The sequence below is a fragment of the Tupaia chinensis genome, unplaced genomic scaffold (genome assembly GCF_000334495.1).
Source record: "Tupaia chinensis unplaced genomic scaffold, TupChi_1.0 Scaffold141372_1, whole genome shotgun sequence".
Classification (NCBI taxonomy): Eukaryota; Metazoa; Chordata; class Mammalia; order Scandentia; family Tupaiidae; genus Tupaia; species Tupaia belangeri.
This window is the reverse complement of record NW_006201235.1, coordinates 161,908-168,206: the sequence shown is the minus strand read 5'-3', so window position 1 is coordinate 168,206 and position 6,299 is coordinate 161,908.

Here is a 6,299-nt window from a genome sequence, read left to right as displayed (position 1 = left end):
GAGAGAGAGAGAGAGAGAGAGAGGGAGAGAGAGATCTCTCCAAAATAGACTTGTTCCACTTTGTTAGTCCATGTAATTGATCTACATTTATTTTGCACCAGTCATGTGTTAGGCTCTGGTTAGACCCTGAGTACACACAAGAGATGGGAATGAACATGTCATGGAAATTACATACTTGCTTTATGGTTAAATATAAATGTATTAAGACATCTCTATCATATAATTAACCTCAATTTGCTTTATTCTTCTTTATTCTGTAAGCACTTTGTCTGTACATAGTTCACTTAATTTTGTTATGTTCAGCATAAGATAAAACTTCTCCTTTTTAAATTTTTTCTTCTTTTTAAGTTTATTGTCTTTATCTGGTGTATCGTCACAGAAGGTTGTTTGGCTTGGCTGTCAGCAGCTCACCCGTGAGCTCTGAGGAAGCTTGCTTTCTTCTGGGCTATCGGATCTTGCTTCTGGGCCAAGGACATTGGGAGATGATTCCACCTCTTCTTTTTAACTTGTTTCTTGGGCTTCTTTTCATAGATTGGGTTCTCTTATGTAGCAGCGTGAGCTTTCTTATACACGTCTTCCATCATGTCTGGAGTTACATTATTTTCTGTGTAACAATTAGAAATGACGTCTTCCATCATGTCTGGAGTTACATTATTCTATGTGTAACAGTTAGAAATAAGAGTTTTTAAATGCTCATTCTTCTCTTTAGTCTATTGTAAACCAAACAGCCAAGAGGATGATCCTTTATAATGTAAATATAATTAAGTTTTTCTTCTGATCCAAATGCTCTCATGGCTTTCCATTTATTCAGAATTAATTTTGAAACATTAAAAAAAACAAATTTAAGAAGACACAAATAAATGGAACAATATCTCAATTTCAGAGATTGGAAGTATTAATATCATTAAAATGTCCATACTACCTAAAGTGATCTACATATTCAGTGTATTCTCTATCAACATTTAAATGCCACTTTTCATAAAAAAACCAAAGTAGCCAAGGCAATCATGAGCAAAATGAACAAAACTATCATGTTGCCTGATTTGAAACTACACTACAAAGCAATATAAATTAAAGTGGTATAGTACTGACATAAACATAATTGATCAACAGAACAGAATGAAGAGCCCTGAAATGAACCCATACATATTATGCTCAACTGACTTTTGACAATAGTCCCAGGAAAACACATTGGGAAAAAGGACAGTTTCTTTAATAAATGGTGTTGAAAAGATTGAACATCTGTAGGCCGAGGAATAAAGTTGGACCCTTACATCACTCTATACAAAAATCAACTCAAAATAGACCAAAGAGTTAAATATAAGACTTAGAATTATGAAACTACTAGAACAAAACATAGGAGAGAGCTACATGACATCGACCTGGGCAATAATTTTTTATTTTAAAATTTTAGAGAGATTTTTGTTATAGGGCATGTGCACTCACTGGAGAGACAAAGAGAGACAGAAAGTAAGGAATCACTCTCCAGGAGGATGGCCTTGCCTCAATCCCTTGTCTTCCATTCTTCTCCTAAGATTTTGGGCATTCCCACACATGCTCCTGGCTTGTGCCCAGGACCAGAACCGTGATTAGTGATTTGGGAGTCCAGTGCCTAAACCACTCTTCCACCTTCTGGCCTCAGGCAATAATTTTAAAAATTTGACCCTAAGAGCACAGGCAACAAAAGTAAAATTAGACAAATGAAAGTTCATCAAAATAAGAACCATTTGTACAGCAACAAAAATGACTAACAGAGTAAAGTCCTATGGACTTGAAAATATTTGTAAGCTATACATCTAGTAAGTATACAAAATATATAAGGAACTTAACTCTATAGAAATAAAACAGACAATCTTATTTTGAAATAGGCAAAAACTCCAAAACCAAAAACAAACAAACAAAAAAACCTACTGAAGAGAAGCTGGATCCCTCATGGCAAATGTGATTTGAATTGTCTGCCAGGGCAGTCTGAAAATGCCAGGCATGTATCTGTATGCCCAAGATCTACAGGCTAGAGGACTGGAGGAAGGGGATTGTGGTGTGCCCAGACTCTGTGGAGGGTGCTCATTTTCCTCTTTCTCCCTCTCATGAGCAAATAAAAGCATGTGATCTATATGAATAAAGGAAAAAAAATTAAACTGGTAAACAAATTAAAAATTGGCCATGGTGGTACATATTTGTAGTTCTAGATACTTGGGAGGCTGACAAATGATAATTGCAATACAGTTGCAACAAGACAGCATTTTTTTGTCTCTAAGAAGAAGCTGACTGTCATATTGGGCAGAGTGGAGGTAATATACCAAATTTCAAGAAAAGCAAAGTTCCTTAGGACAATACACATTGGAGTGTGGAACCATGTGCATTATTAACAATAGTTAACTTTTCATTTTTGTACCTTAAGCTTTTTTCCTTCTTGAGTCTCTTTCTCCCACCCTTTATTATGAAATCTTCCATATTCATTCACTTCCTATCAAATATCAGGGCATCATTGTTTGTTATGGCTAAGTAGAATTGCATAGTGTATGTGTGCCACAAGTTTTCTACTCATTCGTCTGTTCTTGGACATTTGGGCTGATTTCATGTCTTAGAAAGTGTGAATAATGTAGCTATAAACATGGATGTGCAAGTTTTAGTTTTCTTTCCTTATGATATCTTTTCCTGGTTCTGTATTAGGAGAACATTGGCTTTATAAAATGAGTTAAGAAGGGTTCTTTTATTTTTGAAAGAGTTTGAGTTGAATATGAATGATATAATAGATGTTCAGCAGTTGAATCTACATCTAGTAAATTGCAGCCATAGAATAATTGTGAGTTAGTTTTATAACAAATATTGCCTGTCCATCTTTCAACTGATGAGTTCAACTGAGTCACTGAAATATTAGGGCTGCTTTAAGGCAAAACTGTGATAGACAGTACAAACTTCTCTTTACTGTTCTAAGCAGATCTTCTAATATTTTGTTCTCTTCTTTTCTTTTTCTTTTTACATCCAGCCATTGTACATTTTCACAGCACACAAAATGGATTTTCCCAACATGACTACATTGTATATTTGTCCAGTCAAAGATGTTATCATATACGTTATTATCAGCAGATAATTTTCCATTTTTGTGTTCATTAAATGTTTGAGGGAAGAGGGCAGATCTTCTGATTTCTTTCTTTGACCCTTATAGGGCTTCTCTAACCATCATAAATAGCGGTCTTCTCCATGTGCCCATGGGCACTTTCAAGTAGATACCCTTTGGTCTTTTAAGTAAGTGTTTTCTTTCTCTACAGCAATGCTTATTCATTTATACCTGTAATTATTTCATTGGATGATTTAGCTCCAGTAGGGTATAAACTGAAAGGACTTTATTTTTTTCTTGCTATGTCTATTTAAGTACTTTCTGATGTCCTGTTTATCTCCACCTAAGGATAATATCTTGAGCCATTGTGATAGCTTGTAAGATTACTTTTAGTATTAACACATGATCTCCTTATCCAGACACGGAAAAGTCAGTACAGTCTAAAACAAAAAAATTAATTTCTGTAACCCAAATTATAACTTACTCCTCCAGAGTGAGCCTGACTCAGGTTTGATATACTTCTTTCTCTCTGACCTTTCAGTCTTCCTCTCCTACATTACTATGCTGCCTCTGGTCACTCTAGGTTTAGGGCAAGGGAGAAGTAAAGGTAGAACGGCTTTTCCTTGATTGATACAGGTACAATCAGGTACTGTTGTGTTATATATTTAACAAAAACCTGAACGTTAGCTTCTTTTCATGAATATTTTTTTTTTTTTTTTTTCAGATGAGCTTTTCACACTGAAGTTCCTAGATGTGGGCAAAGGTTCACTGATTGACTATTTATGGCTTCTTTCATTCCTGAATTCTGGTGACCTATTTCATGTAGACTCACTTTGGGGATTGCCTGACTTATCCACGTAGTAATTCTTTTTAGAGGTTTTTACCATAGGGCACATGCACTTCCTGGGGAGAGAGAAAGAGAGAGGGAGACAGAGAGAGAGAAAGACTGTGAGAGGAAAAGTGAGAAACCACCCACAAGGGAGTGGCCATGCTGCAATTCCTTCTTCTCCACTCTCCTTCTGGACTCTTGGGCATGCATGCACACATACCTGACATGAGTTTCAACCCACCTGGTTCAGGACTTGAACCGTGGTTGACCATGTGGGAGTCCAGCAATATAACCACTATGCCATCTACAGGTCCCTCAAGAAGGACTTTTTGGTGTAGTCTCTATCAAGATGGCCTCAGTTTATTACCTTTCATGGGGTCTAACTGGGTCAAATAGTGTATTCTGTATTTGCTCTTTTTTTTTTTTTTTTGGAGAGGTTTTTGCTATAGGGCGTGTGAGCTCACCAGACAGACAGAGAGAGACAGAGAGACAGAAAGTGAGAAATCACCCCCCAGGGGGGATGGCCACGCCGCAATCCCTTCTCCTCTATTCTCCTCTTGGGATCTTGGGCACGCACGCACACGCGCCCGGCATGAATTCAAGCCACCGGGTCCGGGACTCGAACCGTAGTCAACTACGTGGGAGTCCAGCGACATAGCCATTACGCTAACTGCTGGTCCCCATATTTACTCTTTTATGGGTGGGAATTTAGTTTGCAGCTTCTATAGTCCATCTTTGCTCTCAGAGATCTCTTTTCGGTCTTTGTATATTTTTTTCTAGGTATGAATCAAAGATATATCTGGAGTGCTCCCAGCCAGTCAAGGACACTGAGGTGGGGCCTTTCATTGACCTCGGCTCCAGCTGTAGCTCACCCCCAGTCCAGCTCTCCCAACCTCAGAGCAGCCTCCCCTCCAGAAAAGTAGGCTGCTTTTTTTCTTCTTTCTCTTGCTAATTTTCTACTTCTCCTTACTCCATAGGGAAGCTTCCAGCTCTTCAGCAGAGCACAGTTCCATCTGCAGCTTCCTGGAGAAATAGCCCATTGCACACTAGTGCATTGCACGAGTTTTTCTTTTTATTCGTTCATATTCTTTTTTCTTCCCTCTCATATTGTCATATTTTCCTCCACTCACCCCAGAGGGACTAGATAGTTCTAGAATCATAGTTTCTAAATACCCTTGTATTGTGAGGCTCCCTGAGACTTTTTACTGAACCACCTGTGAAAAAGCTATAATTGCTCTTTAGACACCTGAATAGAAGACTCCTCCTGTGGGGACCACATTGCTAAACACAGCAGAGGAGAGACTTCAGCACATGTCAAACCACAGCAAAACAGAAGCAATCTTGCTTCCAGTGACAGAAACAGTCTCCAATAAGGTATCCAAAAGTAAATACGTCACCCTTATGGCTGGAAGTAGATGAGCCTCAGGCTTGAATAAACCAGGAACTATGTCTCCATCAAAAAAACACAATAACTCCCCTCCATCTCTTGAAGAAACAGAAGAAGCTACTGAAATGTCAGAGAAATAGTTCAGAACATTCATAGTGACAAAATTATGAGTTGGAACAGAAAAGAGACAATGAACTACAGGAGATGAGGAAGTCCTTCCATGATTTGAAAGAAGAAATGAACACTATAAGAATCATATGGAACTGCTAGAGATGAAGTTTGTAATACAGGAAATCAAAAACTCTCTCAAAAGTATTAAACATAGATTAGACCATGCTGAAGATTGAATCTCCAACATAGTAGATAAAACCTCTGACCTAGAAAAAAACCCAAAGATACAAAGAAGGGCATTATATAGTAGTAAAAGAGCTAATTCATTAAGAAGATATAACGCTTATAAATATCTATGCACCTAACTCAGGAGTACCCAAGAATGTGAAGGAAAGACTGTTATATCTAAAAGGGGAAACAGACTGCAACACACTAATTGTTGGAGACCCCACACCCCCACTATCCCCTCTGGACAGATCATCTAGACAAAAAATAGGTAAAGAGATAAAGGATCTAAATGATACCATAAGTCAAATGGAATTAACAGACATGTACAGAACTTTCCACCTCGAAACCATGATATACACTTTTTTGTCATTCCCACATGGAACATTTTCAAAGATTGACTGTGGGAAGCTGCGCACCAGCGAGTCTGCCGAGGTTTCTCAGAGAGCAAACAATTACCATGATTGGTTCCCTTCCAAAAACCTGACCTTCGAAACCTTGCTCTGATTGGCCACTAGAATCCCTCAAATTTGCATATCCGGCACCTCATGATTGGTCCAAAAGCAACCAATCACAGCCCACCGTTTACAACCAATCAGGGCCCACTGTTTACAACCAATCACAGCCCACCGTTTACAACCCACCAGAGTGTATATAACCACGATGCCTGGCCCACAGTAGCCAGA